A 13,640-nucleotide genomic window follows, 5' to 3' on the forward strand; every position below is an offset into this window, starting at 1 on the left:
ACGACTCACGTTCGGATCCCGCTTCCGTCCTGTTCTTGTGTCCATCCTGGGAGACGGGCTGAGCCCAGTGGGAAGGGCTCCGGGTGCATATCTTCACCCTGTCACTCTAGTTTGAGAACCCGGACAGCTGACTTCACCACTCTGTGCCTCAGTTTCCTCATGAACAAAACATGATGAGCCTGCCTCCCAGAGGGGCTGCCGGGATCAGATGACACGACCTACAGAAAGGGGTGCAGTCATCCGGCGCAGAGTAGGGCATCGCATCACACCTGCTGCAGTGCCTTCCTTTACAGATGAGGGGCTCAGGGTCGACACGGGAACTCACCCATCCCAGGCCACCTGGGAGCTCTGCACCTTGACCCCCCCATAGGACCAACAGACCCCAGAGGTTGGGGGTGCTGGAAGCTTCCGGAGCAGGTGGCTGCAGGCTTCTGCCCGAGCTCTGGTGAGTCAAAGCCTTAGAGCAGCAATTGTCAGGAAGTCTCTAAGTTACTAGGTTCATTCACTCATTCATTCAACATTCCTCTGCTCAAAATCTGCCAATGGCTTCCTTCCCATAGCACTAGAATTGCATCCAAATTCTTCACCAGGCCTTCAGCCCTGAAGACACTGACCCTCCATATGGCTCTGCCTTCAGCATGCCCCCTACTTGCCCCTGGCTTGTTACACACCAAGCTGTCTCCTGCCTCAGGGCCTTTGCACTTGCTCTTCCCTCTGCCAGGAATGTTCTTCCCCTGGCTCTACCCATGGCAGATTCCTTCCTACTCTTCAGTTCTCTACTCAGATAGGCCTCCTTCTCTCACACCCAGCTAAGTAGCCCCTATCCGTCACTTCATCTGCTAATCTTCTTCCTAGAATTTATGATTTTCTAAGATTATCTCCTTTATGTATGTAAGCATCTCTTTGTTGTCTGTCCCATCCCCATCAGGACGCCTGCTCCATGACAGGAGGTATCGCTCGTCTGTTGATTCCCCAGCACCCAGCAAGATGCCAGCTACCCAGTAAATGAAAACATTTATGTTGGGCCTATTGAGCTTAGAGATCGAAATTGTTTCCCAAACTGTAAGCAGGAGGTCAGGGGAGGGCTCGTCGCGGGGTGAGGGTGGGAGCCCAGCCTAGGGACCAGGCCGGAGACTGGAAGCACCTGAAGGCAGAATGTGGGTCCACATCCTCCGCCCGCGGCTCTAGCCCACACCCGAGCGGGTCCCACGGCGGCCCCAGGCCCGGGGTGGGGTGTGAAAGCCCTCGGGGGCTCCACCCGGATCCCACAGCAAAGCCCCCTCCCCCCAAGGCGGGGGTGGGGGACGCGCAGTGGGGCGCGCGGGCCGCCAGGGGGAGGTGTTGGGGCGCGCACGACCCACCTGGCGCCCGGGGCCGCGAGCGGGCGCAGCCAGGCCGCCCGGGAACTTTTTCCTCCCGCTCTCGCTCCCCTGCTCCCCCCGCGCGGCGCCCGCTCTTCCTGTGCGGAGGGGATCGCATTTCCCCGCGGCACCGCCGACACCAGGCAGGCCCGGCCGGCTGCGCCGCCAGGGCCCGCTCCCCGCGCCGCCCGCTCCCCGCGCCCCCGGGCGCCGCCCCCGCCCGCGGCTGGGCTCCGAGAGGCGACTGGAGAGCGAGGCGGCGGCCAGGGCGAGAGGCGAGCCGAGCAGGCCGCCCTGCCCGCGGCCCGAGCGCCGGCGCGAGGAGGGGGCGCCGCGGCCCACCCTCCTTCCTGCCTGGCCGCGGGCCGGCCGGGCCGCCGCGCCCTGACCCCCATGGCCGCCCGGGCCTCCGGGCCGCGAAGTCGCAGCGCCGGACCCAGGGCCCCCGAGTGAGCGCGGGCGCCGAGGTGAGCACCGCGCGCCAGGGCGCGGGGGCGCAGGGGGCGCTGCCCCGGGGCGGGGGCGGCGGCGGCCGAGGCAGGGGGAGGAATGGAGGCGGGTGCGGGGCCGAGCGCGCGTTGGGCCGGGAGGTGGGGGTCCCCGGGGTCATTGCTTTGTGTGGTGTGGGGGGTGCGCGGGGTCACCGGCTGGCCGTCTGGGGAGCTGCAGGGTGGGGGCGCCGTGCGCCGCGGATGGGGGTCTTCGGGAAGATTCGGACGGCCGGCTGGGGTCGGCTCGCGGCGGCGTGGGGGCGCGAGGAGAGAAGCGAGGCCGCGTGTGGCTGGGGGCTCTGCGTGCGCCGAGGTGCGGAGTGTTTGCCGAGCGTGGGGTGGGGACCTGGGGGCATTCACAGGGCGCCGGGGGCGGGAGGGGAGCTTTGTGCGCGCGTCCGGAGCGGGGGCGGGGAGCTGACTTCCCCGGGCGGGACTGGGGCCTGGTGGGGGCCCCCGCGTGGGAGCCGGGGCCGCCGGGGGCGGCGAGGGCCGTGCGTGGGCCAGTGGGGCGCGCGGGGCTCCCCGCGGTGACCCCACGCGGGCAGCGGCGCCTGAGCCTGTGCGCAGGCCCCACGGCCGGGCAGGAAGCGGCCCCAGAGTCCCGGGAGCTCTGACGCGGCCAGGCCCCGGGCGCGCGGGCCCTTCGTGGGGTGACGTCACGGTCGGGGCACCGGACACGCGAGCCCCGTGTCCCCGGACGGCGGCGCGCCGGCCAGGTTCATGGCCCCCGCGCCTTGGGGACAGGGGACCCGGGAGAAGGACTTGGGGGCCGCGCGCACAGCGGCATCGCCAAGCGCGGCGGGGACGAGGGGGCAGCAGGACGCGGGAGTGACATTTGGGGCCTCGGTCGCGCTGGGGGCCGCCGAGGAGGGGCGGAGGGGAAGCGAAACGGCAGGCAGGCCCGAGGCAGCCGAGGCCGCAGCTTCCTGGGGCGCCCGTTTTCCCAGCGAGCGGTTTCCCTTCCTGGGGCTCTCGGTGGCCCTCGAATCCACGCCGAGCCTTGACCTCCGCTCGGGAGCCCTCGCTCGCGGGGAGCCCCCGGGCTTCGGCTCGGAATGGACAAAACCGAGCGTAACAATGCGCTAGTGGGGGGCTGGGGGAGGGGCGCCGCGCTGAATGGCGGACCCCGGCCCGAGCTGCCCCTGCGCTCCACTCCCTCGCCGCGCCTTCCCCCTGGCTTTAGCAGGCTCCGATTCAAGGACCCCCGCCGGACCGCACGGTTCCCTCCCACCCGAGGTGCCCCCCCCCCCCCCACTTATTTTTCTTCCAACGCAGCGGTGTGTTGAGCCTTCAAGGGCATTACATCTGGTTGCAATCCAGTTTCATGCCGCGGCTCGGCTGCTAAGACCTCGCGCTGACGTCAGAGCAGGGGAATTACTTCTTTTTACTTTATCTTTTTTTAGTTGTCTGCTGCCCTGGGAAGGGGAGGCGGGGTGGGTTAGGCGAGCTCTGATGTCCAGGCGCCAGCGCCTTGGGAGCCCCAGGCTGGGCCTCTGCCTCTCTCCCCGGCTCCATCCTCCGTGCAGACCTGGCTCCGCCTAGGTCAGGCTTACTCTGGACGGGGGCAGCCCTTGCTGTAGGCTGAGTGGAGACCCCTTCCGACTGACCACACAGCTGCGTTTCCAGAAGCTTCCCTGGGACGTGGCCCTCAGGGTCTGGAAGCTGGGAAGGGATCTTCTAGTTTACCCCCGTCCCCCCTGACAACAGCTGGGCGTGTGGCCCCGGGAACATCCAGGAGGGGTCCTTAGGAGAGAGGAGAGGCAGCCTTTTGGGTGACACGGAGGAGTGGACACACACATTCTGGTCTCCCAGAGGCTCAACCCCAAAGTGCTAGCAAAGGCTCCTACAGGCAAAAGCCTTGGAGAGAAGGAGAATGTATCCAGGGGTGACCCAGGCCCCAGAAGCCAGCTGTGGGGTGGGCAAAATGGGACCTTTCCCGAAGCCAGGGGCCTCTGGCTTCCTAAACAGAGGGCGCTCACCCACTCTACAACTGTCTTTCCTTCCCTGTGGACCAAGGGGCTCTTGTAGGCAGGGCCCCTGTCTTATTCCTCTTTCGACTCCCAAGTCTGGGCCACTGGCTTTCAAACTCTTGCCCAGGACCCAGAGTAAGAAATACATTTTAGGTTGTAATTCCCTTCACATCTACTATGTATAACTGAAACAAAAAAAAAAGTGTAGTGAAATAACTCTTGCCTTTATTACGTCTGCTGACCTGATACTTTCTGTTCTGGTCTATTTGATTATTTTTTTAAAAAGTTGCTGATTGCGACCCACTAAATTGATTTCACAGTCCACTAATGGGTCCTACCCAGAGTTTGTAGAAACAAGCCTAGCAAATGAATCTGGCTTCTTTTCATTCAACAAACATTAGCTGAGGCCCTAACGTAAGTTCTCTCTTTTTTAATCACACATGTAACACATGGATTCATTCCCATGGTGGAAAATGCAAATAACCCAGAGCTGTATAGAGGAAAAGGAAAAGTGCCCTCTGCGCCACCATCCCCACAGGGGACCCCAGGTGACAGGCTAACAGAGCACCTCCTTACTCGTGTGTGTGCCCATGTGTCAGGCATATGAACATGTGTTCTTTTCCCTCAGAAGAGAACACACCTCAGGCTCTTACCCAACTTCTTTTTCCTTTCCATGTGTCTTGGTGAGGTGCTTCAGGGCAAGGCTCCGGGTTGACTTCTGGCTCCGCCACGTGCTGAATGAGTGTTGTCTCTCTCTGTGCTCAGTGTCCCTGTGTGTACAATAGGGATGGTAGCATACGGGCCTCACAGGACTGGAGTGAAGATTTAAGGAGTTCGTCCGTATAAACATAAAATTTAGAACAGCGCTTGTCCTAATAAATGCCAGCTGCCGCTATCATCATTATTATTACTATTCTATTTCCGTGGCAGCCTGTGTTTGCACCTTGTTGCTTTCATAGCTGCCTGTGGCTGTCTTTCCCCCTCGGGGTGTGGCCTGCAGGCAGGGACAAGGTGGAGGCGTGTGCATGCAGCCGTGGACATGGCCGCGTTTCTTTTGGAGAGGCATCTGGGCTCACTGGCCCCAAGGGAACAGGTGTTTTCCAAGGACCCACCATTTTCAGAGTCCTGTGCTTGAGGCACTTGCCTCCAAGAAGGTCACAGCCCAGTGAGTGACTGCTACCCAGATAACACTCGAGGGGACAGTGGGCCCATGTGCTGGGTCTTGGCAGGGAGCAGGTCTTCCTGTGGAAGCGCCGTGTGAGTGTTGCGGGCTGATGGGGGGAGAGCGGATGGAGCGTCTTTGGCGAGACTTGCTCACATGAAGAAGAGCAGAGGGAGATGGTGCATGATTCAGTTCCAAGATGGGTGGGATGGACACCCTGAGCATTAGGATTCAGGGACGAGTATGCCCGTACTTGGCCACAGTGGGGGCCTTTGTGGAGGCGGGGGCTTCGTGGAGGGGGGGGGCTTGGAGCAGGTGCTTCAAGCACAGGTAGGTGAGAGGGGCATTCCTGGCAGAGGGAACACACCAGCAAGTCTTTGAAGGCTGGAGTGGATGTGGCCTGTGTACCGTGGCCAAGGCGGAGGAACCGGCTCAGAAAGAATGGTGGCGGAAGAGGCCGGGCTGTTGTCTGGGCCCCTCTCTGGCCTCCTTGCCTCCATCCTGCCCCCTCCCAGTGTGGGCCGTACTGCAGAGTAAGCTTTCTCAACCACAGCAGATACCTCGGGGGGCTCCTGCTGCCCTCTGGATAAAGGGGCTGGTCCAGAGTCCTTCCCTTGCTGCAGGGACCCTTTCTGGAGTCTTCCGCCTGCTCTGCCCTATTCAGTCCCATCCGCCCCTGGCACAGCAGAGCCCTCCTTCCCAGGGTTCAGCCACGTGCGTTCTGCCTGAGCGGTTCCTTCCACCTGGGATGCCCTTCTCTTTCCTCCTTGCCTCCCAAGACCAAAACAGACGTCCTGTCTCCTCCTCCTCTGACCTCCGAGGCAGGATGAGTCATCTGCCTTTGTCTATACCCGTGGCACAGCGGTTGTCACGGAATTATCGGTAATTCTGTCAGCGTCTGTCCTCCCCGGGGCTGGAGCTTCCAGGCCCGAAAGCGCACCCCTCCTCTCGCCAGCCCCGGCTGCCAGGGCGAGGCCTGGGACAGGACACGCTCAGGAACGCTTCCTGGCAGGAGGGCCAGGTGAGGTGGGGCGGCTGAGGGCCCAGACGTGGTTTCTCTGGGCCCCTGTGGAATCTGCATGGATTCTTGGGGTGCTGGTCAGGGGATTCTGTTCTGTCAGACTTGTGAGGAGATGAGTGAGGCCAGAGGAGGGCCCAGCCCCCAGGCTGCTCCCCGAGGGGCTGAGGAGAAACTGGCTGATCCTGTTTCCCGGGGGATTGAAGAGAAGGTTTGAGGCCTAGCTGCGCCCTGTGCCTGGTGGGTCACTGGGGACCCGAGCCTGGAATGTGACACCAGGGAGGGGGCGGGGAGGGGGTGCCAGGTGCTGGAGGCGCAGACTGGGGCTGGCTGGCAAAGGAGCTTTTGCTCTCTTGGCTCTGGAATCTGTGTGAGTGGTGTGTGTGTGGTGGGGGACAGGCAGGGTCGAAGGGTGGGAGAGGAGAGCGTCAGAGCCATGGGAGAGAGGGAGGGAGATGTCTTGGTGCTGAAGAGCATGCCTCGAATCAGGAAGGAAACCCCCAGGAGTGCACGTCCCTGTGACCCTGGAGCCATGTTCAGCTGGTCCCTCTCTGGGCAGGCACGCCCACGTGGTTTGCTCCCCTTGGCCACGTGCTCACACTGGGCCCAGAGATGGGCGCACGGAGGTCTGGGCTTCCGGGCCCTCCAAGTCGAGGGGCCAGGTGCACAGTGAACGTCCATCCAGTGTCCACACCAAGTGATCAGGCTCAGGGGAGAAGGGGCAGCAGTGAGTCCTGTGTGAGGGGAACAGGGAGCTGAGGGGCCGAGGGGTGGGGCCTGGGGAGCCACAGGAAGGAGTGAGGGCATCGCCCCTCTCCCCCGGCCCCTCTCCACCCGCCTCCGTCTCAGCCGTGAACTGGGGGAGGGTTAACTGCTTAGGCTAAGAAAGTAGGGAACCCAGTGGAGAGGGCTGACAGGACAGAGCTGGGGGCTCGCTCAGAGTGACCACACGCCCCAGGTGGGGCTCTGGAGGGAGGACGCGCAGGCCGGTTTCCTCGAGTCCCCTTCTCAGAGGCGGCACCTGTCTATATGGCAGTATGGTGGGGAGTGGGCGCAGCCCTGGATTCAGAATCAGGCCGAGGTCTGGGTTCCAACTGCTGCTTCAGGCGCCTCACTTCCCTCGCTGAGCACCAGTTTCCTTTCCTGTCAAAAACAGCAGCAGTAATTGCGGTAATTGCTGCAAGCGTTCAATGCGACGACAGTGTTGGTGTGTTTTGTGATCTGGAAAGCATGGAGGCCCTGAGCTTGGGCTCATAAACACAGGCTTTGGGGTTAGGTCAGCCTGAGTTCAAATCCAGGTACCAGCTGTCCCCTCCGAGGCTCCATATGCCCACCTTTCAAATGGGCATGATCACGGGATCCTCGGGGTTGCTGGTGCATCGCACTTGGCAGGCACGGCTGTTACTCTTACTGCTAATGGACTTTGCATGCAGAAGAGATCGGTGTTGGTCTTCCCTCCTGTTCCCGCGAGGTTGCCTCTGACCTTCCCTGGGAGAACACTGGCTGAAACAAGACATTGGTGCCTGTTTGTTTTCCAGCCAGGGTGAGGCAGGTGGATCGAGTGGGTCTTTGTTACACGGTGGGGCAAGTGAGAGTTAGGGTTTTCTGGCCAGTCTCTGCTTCCAAAGATGCTTTGCCCGGGTGCTGTGGGGGACCCGGAGAAAACATCCAGCAGCTTGCGACTTCACTGGCAGTGAATGTGGCAGTATAACCAAAAACTCCCTCATTTGTTCGTTCATTCATTCGTGAATCACGTGCTGAGTACCTGTTGCACACCAGGGTGCTGAGAACACAGCTGTAGACACGATGTGTTTCTAATGCAGAGTAGCGGGTCAGCACATGGATTGGGGAGTTCAGCTGCCTGGGTTCGCATCTGGCTCTGCCACTTCCTAACCTGGGCAGGTCACTTGTTCCTTTTACTCAGTTTCCTCATCTGTAAAGTAGGGAAACCACAGCACCCATGTCCTAGAGCTGTTGAGAATTAGTGAACTCATGCAGATAAAATACTTGAAGCAGTCCCTGGTGCACAGAAAGTGCTAGAGAATGGCTCTTCCTCTTCCTCCTCAGTTTTCTGCCTGCCCTGAGGAGCCTCGTGGACCCGCCTGGTGCTGGGGGAGGTCAGTTCCAGCCAGGGCTTTCTCCAGAGCGATGACACCCCGCAAGGGAGTGATGGCCTTCCAGCGCCCGCCCAGGCGGGCCCACTTCTTGAATGGGCACTTGTCACCTCCTGGCCTTGCTGATTGTTCCCTGGTGACCTGGAGTTGGTTCTCTGCAGGGGAGCTCGGTAGCTGAGGCCTGATGGTGGGGAGGCCCTGTGAGGGCCTTGTTCACCCGGAACGGTCTGGCACCAGGCAGGCTTCAGACTTTAAAAAAGAATTTCAGGTCAAATATTGAAGCTGAAAGTGTGTTCTGATTGCCAGAGGCCGCCAGCTGTGCCTGGGTGTCCTTAGACAGATCCCTCCAGCTCTCTGAGCCTCTATTTCCTCATTTATCAAATAATGAGAAGAATAGTACCTACTTTATAGTTTTGTTTTTTTAAAAGGATTAACTGAGATGCTGCCTCTAAAGCACTTCGCTGTACTTGGCACATAGAAAAGTGATTAATAAATGTTGCCTGTTACTAATAATAATAATTCTCAGAAAACGTAAATGTAAATTTAAAAGCACTTGAAAGATTTCTTCTTGGGAGCTACAGTTCCTTAGAGATGTGAACTTGTCAATCTTCCACTAGCCCAATAGGACAAAGCATTGTTACAATGACTGGAGAGACACTGAGGCCCAGAGAAGTTTAGCTACTGTAGCAAAGTCACACAGTAATCCAGGGCAGGATCGGGAAGAGGGAACCAGAACTGGATTTTAGTCCATTGCTCTCTGATGGTTTGATAGTTACTCCTTCAGCAAATAGGGGTGATCAGCATTGACACATAGCTGAGCTCACATGGGCCTGCTTTTGGTCTGGTGGGGAAAATGAAATTTGTACATGATTATGATAAGAGGTAAAATAAAAATCACCTGTTCTATTCCGGGGAGAAGGAGAAAGAGTCATACATTCATTCATTTGGGGGGGGGGGAGCCGCATTCTGCCAGGCCTTAGAGCAGTGGTTCTCAATTGGGGGCGATTTTGTCCCTCAGGGGACATTGGTCAAGTTGGGAGACCTTTTTGGTTGTCTCAACTGGAAAGGTGCTGACATCTAGTGGGTAGAGGCTAGGGATGCTGTTAAACAGCCTGCGATGCAGAGGACAGCGCCCACCACAAATTATCTGGCCCCAAATGTCAACAGTGCTGCAGGGCTTAAGAAACTGCCCTGGAAACAGTATTGGCCAAGCGGACCCTGCCCTGCCCCGTCGAGGCTCACAGTCTAGTAGGTGAGCAGATGTGAAAGAAAGAATTGCACAGATGTGGGTTTAATTATACTTGTGTTGTGAGCTAAGGCAAAGTGCAGAGCGCAGGAAGAGGCTGTCCCTTCCACCGGGGAGGCCTTGGGGAGGCCATTCCAGGCAGAGGGCACAGCCCCAGCCGTGGCTCAGAGGCAGAACATCAAAAGGCGTGTGTCTGGGGACGTGCCCCCTGTCGGGTTTCCGGAGGTGGGGAGGAGATAAAGGCCCAGAGGAGCCTCCCCTTTGCCTGGATTGAGGGAACTGCAACTCCCAGGGTGCCCTGCCCTGGGGGACTGGGCTGCGGGGACCTGCAGAAGCCTGGCGGGTGGGAGGGAGTGCTGCCCTCGCGGGGGCCCAGCCTCTGCCCTGCTTTTATTTGCATCCCTCTGATAGGTGGGAAAGAGAAGCAGGAAGAAAGAGAGAGAGAGAGAAGAGGAAGAACAATATTTTCATTTCAAACACAGATAGGGGTGGGGGAGGTGGGAAGGAATCCGGTTTAGGGTACCTTTGAGACAAGCACAGAAAATCCCCACTGTGGCCCGAAATAGCACGAAAAACAGACGTTTTGCCAAATCAGACTTAACTGAGTGACTCTCACTTCTTGAGTCCAGCAGGATGTGGATGGAGCTGGCTTTGCTCCCTTAGGGTGACATTGTCCCCTGGGGCCCCGGCCCTAGCTAATTAAACCGAGAGGCACTGGTCTCCCACAGGACAGGAGCCTAGTGAGCTCTACTTGGCGGCCCTTGGCCTCAGCTTGAGCGTCCAGAGGGCCAGAGATGGTGACTGGGGGGATGCCTGGCAGCATGGCCAGAGGGGTGAAAGCTGGACTGGGAGAGGCCTGGTTCCTTTAATAAGTGAGCCTGTCTCTTTGGATGTTGAAAGGGAACGTGGAGAAAAGCCATCATTTAATGAGTGCCTGCTATTGTTCTTGGCATTGGGCAGTCATCTTTAAGCCTTATTAACTCCCTTATACAGATTATCAAGGAAACAGAAGCTCAGAGAGGTTAAGTGACTTGCTTGAGGTCACACAGCAATCAAGTGGCAGAGCTTAGATTGGAGACCACATTGACTGGGCTCCAAAACTAGAGCCTGCCTGCTCCTCACTCATCTCCTCGTGGCGGTCACCCATCCATTTGGCAGATAGTCACTGACTGTGAAATAATACTGCAACCTAGTAGGAAGTTTTTAGGGCTTGGAGTCAGACAGAAGTGAGCTTGAATTCTGACAGGGCAGTTTGTGTCCATGGCTGTCTCTCTTGGAGCCTCCTGTCATCTGTCAAGTGGGCAGAATCCTGCCTGTATCCTTGAGTTGCTGTAAGGGTTAAACTGTGCATGGAAGGGGACAGGAAGGGGAAGAGGGAGGCCCGGGAGGTTAGGACCTGCCCTGGGCCACCCAGTATGGCAGGGCCCAATAAAAGAGTGGGCAGAGGGAAGCTGGAGAGATTGTGATATCTCTGTGCAGTATCAGTGTTGGGTTTCTTTATTTGAACGAGGAGAGAGGGCAGCCCCCACCCTGCAGGTAGAGAAGGTGGCATGGAATGTGGTGTTTATTTTTCTTTGCCTGTGAAAGTCCTGTTTCAGCTCAGGCTGATAGGGCTTCCTAAGATACTGCAGAGGGTGTCTGCCATGCAAGGGATCTTCCAGGTGCCTGCCCAGGGCGGGCCCTGCGAGGGCACCTCCCAAGTGAGGCCCCCAGTGCAGCCTGTAAGCCCTCATTCCAGAGCCTAGGATACCTGGGAAGGCCCAGAAAGAGTGAGGGGTGGGAGGGCCGTGAAACTGGGCATCCCTCCGCTCCTTCAGTTCAGCCCTCCTGGTTCCATTCATCTCCTTATCTCCTGGCTGCCGGTGGGCAGCTGGGAGGTGGGGGGCAGCCTTCCTGAGGGAGAAAGGAAACAAGGCTTGCTCACAAAAAGAGAGGGGCGGTTGGCTGGGTCTCTCTGGCTCCCCTCCCCCTGCCCCAGCCCCTGGCTGCGGGCTTCTCTCCTGCTCCACCCAGCTGGCACCCTACATTCTGAGGCAGGAGGGGGCTGCAAAGCCATTGTGGGTCAGGCTGCCTCAGCCAGGTGCTGGAGCACTGGGGAGGTGGATTTGAGGAACCATAGGGTCCCCGTGAGGCAGGCCCTGTTGGAATGGCGACCCCCTCCTTCCCTTCAGGGGGCGGGAAGCAGCTTGGAGAGGAAGCCAGGCTGGCAGGTAGCAGAGAAAGACATGGGATGGATTGGGGGGGGGGGGGGGAAGCCGGAGAGAGAGCAAACAAACAGGGCTTTGTGTGGCTGCAGATCGCTGTCTCGGAAGGGAAGCAAGCCTGGGGCAGGGGGAAGGGGAGCAGCAGACGAGAGGCCAGCGCATCGCTCTGGGCCAGAGATACGCGACTGGGCCAGCCCAGGCTGGGTGGCCAGGGAGCAGGGAGTGCCACTGTGTGGACAGGCGCCTGGAGTCACAGCCTGGCGGACTCCCAGCTTGCCACTTCCCTCAACAGATCTGGGCTTGTTTGCCCACCAAGCCAGGGCAGTCACTCGTGTGTAGGTCTCGGGGAGACAGGCATCTGGCCCGACTGGCCTGGCCCGGCCCGTATGACTCCCATATTCCTGTTCCCCGCCGCTGCTCGGAGGACTCGGTATCAGGGGCTCAGGGGCTCCCGGGGAGCGGCCAGCCCAGCTGGGTGTCCTGGGCGGGCAGGGACGGCTGCAGAGGTGCGGGCGCTTGGGGGCTGTGACGAGCCCTGCCGAGGGGCAGCGGGCCCGCACGCCCAGGAGCAGCCTGGCCCAGCGGGCAGGGGCTGGCTCTCAGGCCCCGCACGGGGGGCGGAGCGCGCGGGCTGCGGAAGGGACAGGGCCGGGAAGACGGCGCCTTCGTGGGGAGCCGAGGGGCCGCCTTTGGGAGGCTCGGGTCTGGATGCTCGCGGGGCACGGCCGGCCCGCCCCGGCCTCCGGGAGAGGCTGCGGTGGGAGCTGTCCGGCCAGACGCGCGGGCAGCTCGGTGATCGCCTCCGGGCTCACTTCCTCCTCCCCGTGACCCGAGAGGGGGCGGCGAGAGGGCAGGCGCCCGCGCTTCCTGCCGCCCGCGGCGCCCACCCCTTGGCCGCGCCGGGCCCTCCGCGGCCGACCAGACGGCCCGGCCGGGGCCGCGCGGGGGCCGGGGCCGCGCCCGTCGCCATGGCAGCGCCGTCCCGGCACGCTCCGCGGCCGCCGAGGCCCCGCCCCTCGCCGAGCCCGCCCTTCCCGGAAGCCGGGCGGTGGGTGGGGCTCCGGCGGCCGGGGGATGCGCGCGCTGCTGGGCCCTCCTGTGCCCCCGGGCCTGGGCGAGGGGCTGGGGGCCGGGGCGAGGCCCGGGGGTGCCCCTCCCGCAGCCGCCCCCCGGCCCGAGGGCGCGGCCGCCTTCCTGCCGCCTGCGCCCGCCGGCCCTGCTGCCGAGCAGCGCTGCCCCACGCGCCCTCCTCTTGTGCCTCGACTTCCCTACCGGTCCCTCCAGCGCGGCCTTCTTTCCCCGGTCTCTTCAGAGGCACCGACTCAGCTGACCTCTGTCCCCTCCTGCCTGGACTGGGCAGACAGCTACATTTAATGCTGAGCTTGGGGTCTTGGACGGGAGGCTCGGTGCCTGTCAGCAGCTGCCCTTTGGCCTCCCCCAGGGCACACGCGCGAGGAGAGTGAGAAGGGGCTTCGGCTGTAGCAGGAGAGACTCAGGCTGGATATCAAAAAGAACTTCCCAGTCCTAAGCGTTTTGTTTTTGATGAAATTATCAAATTAATAACATGCCCATTTTAGAAAAACCTAAAAATACAGGGAAACAAATCTCCTTTAATTCCACCCTTAGGACATAACCACTGTCCACATTTTTTCTCTAGACATAGATGAACAATATATGGTAAGTAAATATAAAATATAGAGTCATGCTATATGTTTTGTAAGGCACTTGGTGGTTTTAGTGGCTTTTTTTCTCACTATAAAAGGAGGACAGGTTTATTAGAGACTTCTGGAAAATATGATGTTAAAAGAAAAACAATTCACCCGTGCTTCCAGTCTGAAAGCAACCGGTTATGTTTGACTTCTTTGCCGCGTCCGTGGGGCTTGTTTAAGTATGCCGTCACTGCTGTGGATGCCATTGGATGTCCTGCTTTTCTCACTTAAGGTTGTATAACATGCTCCTTCTTCCTGAGTCTCTGGGCGTCTTGAGGGAACTGGAACCACATTCTTGAGAGGGCTTCAGGAAAGAGCTGGACTGGATGGTGGCTTTCTGACTTTGTCCATCTTCTCCCCAT

General features: G+C 59.9%; 1 protein-coding gene across 3 annotated transcripts in view; it reads left to right on the forward strand.

Moving 5' to 3' along the window:
• Positions 1-1,354: 1,354 nt before the first annotated feature.
• RAI1 (retinoic acid induced 1) overlaps positions 1,355-13,640 on the forward strand; it is a 118,937-nt gene continuing 106,651 nt past the window's right edge. For all 3 annotated transcript variants that reach the window (XM_014856230.3, XM_044746056.2, XM_070482235.1), the window contains exon 1: positions 1,355-1,828. The gene's annotated coding sequence lies outside the window, so the exon portion shown is untranslated. The remainder of the gene's footprint in view (positions 1,829-13,640) is intronic.

Source organism: Equus asinus, chromosome 13 (genome assembly GCF_041296235.1).
Source record: "Equus asinus isolate D_3611 breed Donkey chromosome 13, EquAss-T2T_v2, whole genome shotgun sequence".
NCBI lineage: Eukaryota > Metazoa > Chordata > Mammalia > Perissodactyla > Equidae > Equus > Equus asinus.